The 11,470-nt window shown below is 37.8% G+C and overlaps 1 long non-coding RNA gene across 1 annotated transcript; it reads left to right on the forward strand.

Moving 5' to 3' along the window:
* Positions 1 to 6,260: 6,260 nt before the first annotated feature.
* LOC135249965 (uncharacterized) lies at positions 6,261 to 8,591 on the forward strand. Its single transcript, XR_010328839.1, has 3 exons — positions 6,261 to 7,283; positions 7,432 to 7,782; positions 8,486 to 8,591. It is a non-coding gene; the product is annotated as an uncharacterized LOC135249965 (long non-coding RNA).
* Positions 8,592 to 11,470: the final 2,879 nt, after the last annotated feature.

The following is an 11,470-nucleotide window of genomic DNA, read 5'->3' on the forward strand; positions in this document are numbered from 1 at the left end:
TGTGATATGAATCAAGGTGCCGTTTCCAATGTGAAGTTATTCTCATAGTAAACTATTTCAAACTTTATGAAGACTTCCATGATTGCACTGTAAATAACAACTGGATTATTATTATTTGACCTTTATTAAGCAGGATGGTCAGTTCAGAACAAATTCTCATTTGCAATGACGACCTGAAAAAAAATAGAAATAATGACAACGGTCTTCTTTGTTTGCACTGAGAGTGTTTATTAGCGGATGCTTGTGCAGCTCTTGTGCACCCAACAATTTGCCTCATTAAACAGCCAATCAAATCTGCCCCTGACATGTGTCCTCCTTCTGTTCAGTGAATGACAAGAAATTATTACCTCAAGTCCTCCTCTTATCTGTACAGTTTGAGTTTTACAGCGCAGAGGACAAACAGGGTCTCAGGCAGAGGAGAGTCTCCAGAAGAGGAGAGTTCAGATACAGTGATGCCTTCACTGGACTTTGAGGGTAAGCAGAAAAATCAATCACATAATAAAAGCATTGTCTCCGTTTTTAAAAGGTTCATGCATTTTTTTATTATGTTTTTTTTCTAAATCATGTTGTATTAAGTCATTGTAACCAGTAGAACATACTTCATCTGATATTATTGGATTATTGTTTAACATTTGATCATTCATTTTTATATTGTAAATTGTTAATTGTTTTCCATCCCGCATTGTTATTCTCATGCAGATTAGTTTTTAGACAAGTGACACTGTCAATGTCTTTCTGTGCTCTTATTAATATTTTTCATGCAGAGTGTTTACTAAATCTTGCTTTTAAAATGTCAGGGAATGAACATCTTTTTATTTATTGCTTGGCGGGAGCTTTGACGTTGAGTGTGATTCTAAATATTGTCCTCTCTCTGACCTGGAGAAAAAGCTGTGAGAATTGCAAAGGTAAGAGACAAAGTTATCAATGTGTGGTATATGTCATGATTATTATTTACAACATATTTTTAATAAATCTTTTGTTATTTCAAATCAGACTAGTATGAAACATGCAAGATCGTAAAAATACTCAGTACCTTAAAGGGTGCAGAGTCAAAAACAAAATGTAATCTGTGAAAATATGTAAAATGTTTTCTGTAAAGTAGTTGGCTTTCAAAATGACAACAATTTTGTCATCTTCATGAAAGGTCATTTCATAAGTAGCATGCAGAAATATTCTCATACAGTCCCTGTACAGTTCTCTAAACCAAAATCAGTTTAATAATATAACATAAAGTTGCTCCATGGGTACTGATGACCGTCTTCTCACGACTTTTGGATATGTGCACATTATGTACACAGATCACAGGTAAAAGCAAGCCAAACGTCTCTTCAATTTATGACACTTGACATTCTGATAGTGATTCAAATGTTATATATTGGTTCAAGTATTTCAGTTTTTTTTTTTTTTCTGGTACCAGCTGGCACTAACCAAATTATAGACATTATAGCTATGGTGTAACAACCCCAAGATTATGAAAAAAATATTCTTAAGCAAACGTCAATAAAATTGAGCCCAGAATGAGCAGAATTAACTGCCATCCAAACAAACTAAAATACTTTTCAAGTGATATGTAATCTCTATTGAAGCCTATCCTGATTCCCTGATGATTATATAATCAATACACTCCTCAGGTATACTCCTCCTGGGAGCAGCAACTTACGGTCCTACAGTGGTGAATATAATTGACTATATGAAATACTACTACCAGAAGTGCTACGACTGCTATGAATATTATTGTAAATAATAGTAATAGTAATATTAATAATAAGAAGAAAAAGAAGAAGTACAGTACAAAAAGAAGAGGAGCTTTCTTAACTTTAAAAACCAGTGCATGAATTGAATAATTAGTTTCTGACAACCACCAGCAGTTTACATTTTCATTTTACTGACACAGGAGCTGCATCAAAGAATCAAGTGACCGAACAAGACTTGATGAGAAAACAGGTAAAATTATTATCTAAAATAAATAAATAAATAAATAAATAAAGTTCTGTGGTGAATATCCTGGTAACATTATTATCAGAATGAAGTGTAATCATATGTAATGTGTATTTCGTTTTATTTTAGAGTCAAGAGGAATCAATGAATTACGCTGCTTTGACTTTTACCACCAAGAAACCCAAAGTGAGGACGAAGAAGGAAGTGGAGAAAGAAACGGTTTACTCAGATATGAGATTTAGAGACATTGAGTGAAGCTTTCCATAGAAGCCATCTTCGTCACAAGGATAATCAAAATATTCCCTCGCTAGAATTGTTGAACATCATACTATGTGGCTGTAAATTTTATTACACGTATAGGATTTGCCTACAGCTGTGCTTGTTCTTAGATTCTTCTGTTTTTCAAATACACAAAGTAAAAATTGTGCACTCTCTGGCAGTATCTGATAAATGGTCCTCAGTGTTGTTGAATGGGTTTGGGGCAGTAGTGTAGTGTACTGCTTAGGGAACAGGACCCGATTCTCAGGTGACACACTGCCCTTTGACCTGTATTATTGAGCAAGGATGTTATCCTGAATGACTTCAGGCCATAACTGTATAAAATGAAACGGTGTGCACATGTAAAATTGCGTGAGTGCCTGATAAATGCCAGTAATGTGATGTCACACAGAGATGGGAGAGTGAAATATTAGGACTACAAAACAAGGTCAGACTGTTAATGTGTCAGCAGTGATTCACTGATTAGACGGAATCAAAATGTTTTGCAATGTACAGTTTTTGTGATTCAGAGCTAGTCAGTGATAAGAATAAATAGTAGATCCATTCATTTTGGGGTTAATAGACATAGTTTCAGCTGGGGAAAGTGGGGTTATTTCCACAACTGTTTATGAAAGGTCAAATGCTGTTCCAAAAAGTTTCCATTCAATAAAATATTCATCACACACAGTGGGGTGCAACAGTTTGGCCACCGCTGATCAAATTGCATGTCTCTCTAAAACTTCTCTCTAAATGTATCTCTGGTGATTGTGGGCAAAGAGCTTTTATTTTATCAGTCCAAAGCACTTTGTGCCAAAAAAGCCTCAGGCGCACGTAACTGTAGTGTCCGCAGGTCCATTGCAGTGGTATGTAAGTTTGCATACCCAAACAGTCTACAGGCAGTGCTATTGGAGTCATTAGGCGAACGCACTGACTGCCAAATAAATTCATATATCAGACAATCAGCATTGATAAATGGGATACATTTCTAATACACAGATAATTTGTCTGCACATCCATACCAGGGCTGGATCTGGCACAACTACTCATATGTGTCTGCCACTGATTAGCCAGGAAAAACATCGCTGTGAATATAGGTACTCTCCTGCATGCTTTATAACAGCTGGATATGCTTTCTGAAGGCTAGGCCTCTTGCTAGCAGAGCCCTCCCTGTACCTTCAGAAACAAAAGCACTTCCTGTATGCACAGCGACAGCTTTCTTGCGTTCTCAGTTACTGATGCTGTGCTGTTCATTTTAGAACAACTGGGCACATGTTCAGACAGAATGACTCAGTGGCAGATTCCTTCCTGTGTACAGGGACAGAGCATGAACAGACTCTCACATGTTCATGCACTTCCTGCTGAGATGCCTGTCAGGTGTTCACAGGGGCCGATAATCTAGAGAACAAGGAGAGAGTAATGCCCTACCCAGAATGGACTTGCAACTATAAAGTATTTAGTTTTGACAGCATAATATTAACCAATGACCCTAAAATGACAAAAGGGAGGGGTTAAAGGTCACATGGACAGATACCTTTGCCTGATATGCTTCCTGCTCTGAGGTCACTGCACTGCTTATTGTTTCTGAACGCTTTTGCACCTGGCTCTCTCTTTCATTACAAGTAAAATGTGTTTGTCTGTTTCAGACTGCTCTGTTGTGGTGACAGGGGAGGTCCAGTTATTTTCCACTCACAGCCTTATACATTCAGCTCTACACACACCAGAGCTGCACAGGAAGACTGACCTGCTGCACAGAGCTGTGTTCACACCTCCCTCTCTCAGCGCTGAAACCACACTGACGCTCCGATCAAATTTATTCACTTCACACCTCAGACCACCTTTCCATTACAACAGACCAGAAGAGACAGCATTAGAAAAACAGTGTACTTAACTATCGAAAGATAAATGCTACTCAAAATCTGTTCTCATGGTACCAAATACAGCACATAAATTGCAGGGACAAAACGATCAGTATCACTCTCTGTAATTAAAGTGGCTTTTCACTTTCCTATTTTACATTCATTATCATTGACATGTTTTATGCTGTTGCTTTTTAGTTGTATTATAATGCAGAGCAAGGTCATCATAACTGTCTTTTATAATGCGTGTTGTTCAGAGTTTTACCAATAGGAAGCAGCACAACACAGTCATTAAATTATTTATAAATGTGACATTACAACAATGATAATTTATGACATCACAATCTAAAACTCTTGATAGTCACACCGTATTGGTCTGATGAAGTTGTTTTAGACATGTTCTTCAGCTTGTGTGCACCTTTCAAATTTTTTATATACGGCTTACAATGTTGAATATCATTACACGTGAAATGCTCAGTGAAGTGCACATCATTAAAATATTTAAATATACACTCAATAAGTCATAAAAAATACTAAAGTGAAAGTGTTTTTTCAGCACAAACATATTCAGATGCATTGAAACAAAGCACCTCAATCATTCCCCTCCTTTTCCTGCCCTGATGGTACATTCCATGGTCATGTGACCAGCTGTGGTGACATGGGACATGAGTGTCCTTTATTCATTCAGGACAAGCAACATTCTTCATAAACGTATGTGCCGAGTAAGGTGTGGAGCAGAATGGATTTACATGAAACAATCCTTGTATCGTGCGGGTTTGACTATGAGGATGTGAGTGTATACAGTAGTCGAGGCGGAAGAGAGAGTGCGTGCCTGTGTGTGTGTATGCATGTGTGTGACCAAAGAGAGTAGTATCCCAGCAAGTTAGGTTCCATTGAGTACAGGGGACAGGGCATTTTCAGTATTAATTATAGTCTGGTACTGTGTTTGTTTCCCGTTTATAACCTCTTTCCCTATGACAGCGCGCTAGAGATCACGCTCTGAGACCTACTGGCTGGTCTGAGGGGAGTTTTTGCACAATGCTGGAGGTGCAGCACTCTCTCTCTGTGGCTCAGTCTGACTCTCAGGCCACTGACTCAAAACAAAACCCCTGAGCTCTGCCTTTGTGGTTTCCTGCATACACCCCTTTCATACGTCACCGGGTACCTCCCTCTTTCTTTCTCTCTCTCTGTCATTCTCCTCTGTCACTTCAGTGGGGTCAGAACTACATGTGCTCTTGAGATAATCAGTGATTACACACCATTTCTTTTTGAATGAGAAAACATTTCGAGAACTCAGCTCAAATGGTTCAGAAATCTTTAACAAACAGCTTGAAAGCTTTCTAATCATGGTCTTTATTGAACAATATTGCCCACTTTCACAAAACTCAAACCACCAGGTTTGTACAGTAGGGTGTCTAAACATGTCACAATTGTAAACATTTTGATTTCATTCAGTACATGAATTGGTTGCCCAATACTCTTCTTAATGTTTCTTTTACACTAATAGACTGTGATGCATTGCACTGTAGCACATGATGAAAAGACAAAATAAAATAAAGAATGTACTTACTTACAAAATCCTTTAAAAAATAATAAAATAAAAAAACTGAATGAGGAAACTGTCATGAAAAATAATCCAGAGACCAAAAGTTCACGACAAACTAACCCTTCAAACACAACAACAATCTTTCAGAAAAAGGATTCCTTACGCCTGTGAGCAAGGCCCTTTTATAAGGCCCAGTGATTAGGCAATGGGGAGCAGCTGGCCTAATTACAATGAGCCGCACCTGTACCCCCTGCCTGTGAGAAGGGCCGGTGCTGTCCATGGTGCTGCAGCTCTCCCAGGTTTCTGGAATACCTGGGTTCTGGAGGGACAGAACACCATCACCCTTCCTGGCACCACAACCAGCACAGCATAGATATTTAAACGAATGTGCTGGTTGCAGTTATGCAAGAAGATTAAAGGAAACCGTTTTGAAAAAAGTTTCATTGCTGTAATGTATGTCATGTATCTTGAGAGCTTAATTTTTGATTTTTTAAAATGTATTTATTTATTTCATGTATTTATTAAAAAAACGTATATATTCTAAGTTTAAATGCAACTAGGTGCATTGAACTGGCGCTTCATTGAGACAAGGCCAGCAGAGATAACAGAGGAAGTCCCCATAATGAAGCCATTGTGATGTCATCGAGTGACAGAACCTCAGGCCTCTTACATTGACACCCTGGATATGGACAATCTACGTTATGTAAGTTATTGCTGGTACATTCCTCATTCCATTATGAGAAAATGTTTCAGTTACGAGTTATGAGTTGTGCAATTACAAATCACGAAATAACTTATTTAAAGACAACTCTCCCTGGTTTCAGTGCACTACAAAATCACAATGTAAGATCAGGTGTGACATCACAGTATGAACATTCCAGTGAGCTGCCCAATGTTCTGAACTCATTAGCATAATCAGCCAAACGAACTTTTGGGAGGCTCTCGTAGTAAAGACAACAATTATTTTTTTGTTGTTGATGTTTTTGACCATTTTTTTATGTTTTCAGATGATAGAAGTTGAAAAATACCAAAAATGCATTCACTCACACACACATACACACACACACTCACTCCACACAAACACACACACACAGACACATACACCTCCATGCACACACACATACATGCGCACACACATGCACACACACACATATACTCCCACGCACACACACACACACACACGCACCCACACACATATACACCCACGCACACACATACACACACAAAAATATTAAACCGTAGTACGAATTGAGGTGCCGTTTTCAATCTAAAGTTATTCTTAAAGTAAGCTATTTCAAAATTTATGACTTCAACATTATTGCACTGTAAATAACAACTCAATTATTATTATTATTTGACCTTTATTAAGCAGGATGGAAATAATGACAACATTGTTCTTTTTTTGCACTGAGGGTGTTTATCAGCGTATGCTTGTGCAGCTCTTGTGCACCCAATAATTTGCCTTATTGAACAGCCAATCAAATCTGCCCCTGACATGTGCCCTCCTACTGTTCAGTGAATCTCTGTAAATAATCACTTCAAGTCCTCCTCTTATCTGTACAGTTTGAGTTTTACAGGGCAGAGGACAAGCAGGGTCTCAGGCAGAGGAGAGTCTCCAGAAGAGGAGAGTTCAGATACAGTGATGCCGCCACTCTGTGCCGTTCTTGTGCTTTTCATCAAAGTCTGTAAGTTTGTAATTATTATTAACTTTCAGCCAAAAATAACTTTACACTGGGACTGTATACAGTTATTTAGACAGAGATTGCTGGGTTTTTTAATTGTGTATTTCGCATTGTTGTTTGAGTTGAAATATTGCTCTGTGTTGTATTCCAGATGGTCTGCTTGGGAATATATTTCAGCCTGACGCGCTGGTGAGAGCTAGGATCGGAGACGCTGTGACTCTCCCATGTTTCTACACTGCACAAGATCGGCTTGATATCAGCTGGTTTAAGCAGCCTCTTGGACAAAAGCCTCGGCTTATAGCAGTACAAATAAACTATCGAATACATGCTGTATTTTTCCATGAGTTTAAAAACAGCACACGCTTCACTGCTAAAGCAGCGGAGGGGAGCTTTAACCTGACTATGTCAGGAGTAGAGCCCTCTGATTCAGCCACATACTACTGCAGTATTACGCTTTTCAAAGAGATCAGCTTTGGAAATGGAACTACTTTAATGGTGACGGGTAAGTATGAACCTTAATTCACGTTCAACAATTGTTTTTTAATGTGCACCAGACATATTATCTGTAAAATATATATTATATTATTAGTGAATTTTCTTCAATCAACCAATCTTTATTTATATAGCACATTTCATACAATAGCTGTAGCCCAATGTGCTGCACATGACCGAAAGACAATGCTGTTAAAACAAAAGTAAACACTTTTCTTGGACAAACTATCCCACGATAAACTATCCTGATCAATATTTTATTATAGCATTTTCTTTTTGCTCATTTAAAGGTAAAATATAATAAGAAAGCAGATCATTCTTTATGGGAAGTGTCATTCAAACTGCTTTGTTTGTTCACATATTTGCTAAGTGTTAAGAAGTAAATAAATTGAAATACGCTACATTTTATTTACTCAATAGTTATCACTGTAGTTTAAGCCAAACACATGAAATTTGTAATATGATTTTTAAAAAGTCATTGACAGATATTATCTCATTGTATGAAAGGAAAAATAAGGCCAATTGATATGACACACATACATGTGTCATCAGTGTAGTTTGAGAAATTCAGCAATGATCAGAACTAGATGAAAAATAGTGTTTTTACAGAATAAATGCCTGCGTGTACTTGGGAAACACAAATATGGAAAAATATTGAATGAATCCAAATATATATCCTGTTCTATTTTTAATTTTCAAACTGTATTTTTCAGGTTCAGAGTCACATGGCAGGACAGTAGTACTGCAGCAGCCCGAGTCTGAGTCAATGCAGTCAGGAGACTCTGCGACTCTGCAGTGTACAGTACGCACTGAGACCTGTGCAGGAGAACACGGTGTGTACTGGGTCAGAACAGGGCTCAGGGGAAGTCCCCTCCAGGAATCATTCACCCATGGAACCAGGAGTGATGAGTCCAGAGGGGCTCTGGGGCTGTGTCTCCCACAAGAGCTGTGTCTACAACTTCCCCAAGAGGAACCTCAGCTCCCCTGATGCTGGGACTTACTACTGTGCTGTGGCCACCTGTGGGGAGATCCTGTTTGGGAACGGGACCAAGCTGCACTTTGAGCGTAAGCAAAAAATCTCACATAGTCATGAATGCGCCTTTTTTTATTTTTTGCAAGGCGACGCGCTAAATTTGTATTTAATCATATCAAAAAAAATTAAATAAAATTACCCCACGGGGTTCAATAAAGTATATCTATCTTATCTTATTAACCAGTAGAACATACAGACTTCATCTGGTATATTTTGGATAATTATGTCACATCTGCTAATTAATTTTATTTGGTAAGTTGTTATTATCAACCATTTTTTTATTCTCATGCTGATCAGTTTTTTGTGCCCCTATCAATGTCCTGTTATGGCTCTTATTAATAATACTCAGTGCAGGGCGTTATACTAAATCATGCTTTTAAAATGTCAGGAATGAACGATTTTTTTCCTCTTTTCTTGCTTGGTGGGAGCTTTGACGTTGAGCGTGATTCTAATATTGTCCTCGCCCTGAAAACGAGAAAATGCAGTGAGAACTGCAAAGGTAAGAGACCAAGTATCCATGTGTGGAATATGTTCAATGTATTTGTTCAATTTATCTGCGCTCAAATCCAACTAGTATGTAACACATAAGACCACAAATATATACATTTCCTTAAGAGTTGGAGTCAAAGAAAAACGTGACACTTTGATAATACATGTGTTCAACGTAAATATTTCCTTCCCAAAATTTGAGAAATTTGTCACGTGCATGTAAAAAACCATTTTCTAAATAGATGCAGTATAATTCTTACAGACCCTATTAAACATCATCAGGTTGTTTCTCTCCATTAGGTGCAGATAATCAGATGACTCCCACACTAGTTTTGTGTAATTATGTACACAGATATATGCAAAATAAAGCCCAATCTCACTTGTTTTATAACCATTGTAGCTTCTAATATTGACCCAAAATATATTTTCAAAAAAATTGGTTGTAACTGTAGCTTTTATGTATTTGTGTTTGGTACCCAGCTAGCACTAAGTAAATATAGACACTACAGCTGTGATGTTGACGAACCCTGATTAGAAATTGAAATTGGTCACAAGCAAAGGCAGTAAAAATTGTCCAGAGTAAGGCAGAAGAATTTTCTGGCCTCCAAACAAATTGAAATAATTTCAGTGATGTTTAATCTTCTTGAAGCCCCGTTTCCCTGGTGATTATATGATAGATGTACTCCTCAGATATACAGTGCAGTACTTCTTGTTAGAATGGCAAATTATGGCAAGTCTTACTGTGGTGAATATAATTTACTAAGTGAAAAACACTACTACCACTACAGCTACTACTGCAATTGATAATAATAATAATAATAATAATAATAATAATAAAAAGAAGAGGAAGAAGAAGAATAGCTTTCTTATTTGATTGTGAACCAGCCACCAGTGATTTACATTTCAATTTTACTCAAACAGGGTCTTCATCAAACAACCAAATGTCCAGAGAAGACTTGTCAAACAAACAGGTACGAATTTTATGTGGTAAAATACATTTCTAAGACAACTAACTTTTGGTGAATATCCCGGTGAAATTTATAATCAGAATAAGTGTGATCCTATTTGGTGTGTAATGGGGCCCTTTTTTTTTTAGGGTCCAAGAGGAATCAATGAATAACGCTGCGTTGACTTTCAACCCCCACAAGAAACCCAAAGTGGGGGACGAAGAAGGGGGAAGTGGAGAAGAAACAGTTTACTCCCGATAGAGATGTAAGAGACCGCGAGGAAGCTTTCCTAAAAAAATTATCTTCATCTCAAGAATGATCACCGTTTATCAAATATTTCCTCACCCCGAACTGGTAACATATAATATGTGGCTTTAAAATGACGGGATTTGCTGTTTTTTTAAAAAATAAGGACCTCTTTGATTGTGCTTGTTCTTAAGTTCTGGGTGTTTAAAAATAAACTAAAAACTTAAAAAAATTGTTTCACCAGATGGTGTTGTCTGCTGGGGCAGTTTCAGTTAATGGTGCTCACTGTTGCTAAACCTTGCTTTTTTTGGGGCACAGTGTAGTACAATGTTAGGGAACAGACGCCCTAACCCCAAATTTTCAGGTGAGGCATTGCCTTGAGCAAAACTGTTTAACCGAAAGATTTCAGTATATATCTGCTTTATAAAATCAAACTGTGCAAAATGCGAAAATTGGCAAGACACTCTATGAAAGGTCAAATTCTGTCCCCCCAACTTTTCGTACATTTACATTTCTGTAAAATTTTTAAAAGCAGAATTCTTTTAATTTTCTGCATTCACAGAAATTTGGCCATGCAAAGGCTTCGCACCCGCTAGTACTTAGTTACAAACCCCGGAAATCACGCCTCACAAATATTCCCTTTCCCGCCCGTTCAATCTTTTTGTTCTTGCGTTAGGAATTCCCCCTGTTGGCAGAATTTCTTGCTCGAAATATTCTTACGTCTCAATTCACTGCCCGTTTGAGGCTCCCCACTTTTCATTCACATCCAAAACTAACTTTGAAAGGGATACATTTTTACGGGTTTTTCAGACGTCTTTTCCAGAGCGACGCACAAAAGTGTATCCAAAACCCGGAACGATGCGAAAACCCAGAGAGAAGTACCAGTCCAGTGCAGGGAAAAACCGCATAGTTCAACTTGGACCCAAAGGTTTTAAAGTTAAAACTAAAACAAACAAGAAACAAAAAACGCATTCTATGCCAAA

The sequence above is a fragment of the Anguilla rostrata genome, chromosome 3, assembly GCF_018555375.3.
Source record: "Anguilla rostrata isolate EN2019 chromosome 3, ASM1855537v3, whole genome shotgun sequence".
Lineage (NCBI taxonomy): Eukaryota > Metazoa > Chordata > Actinopteri > Anguilliformes > Anguillidae > Anguilla > Anguilla rostrata.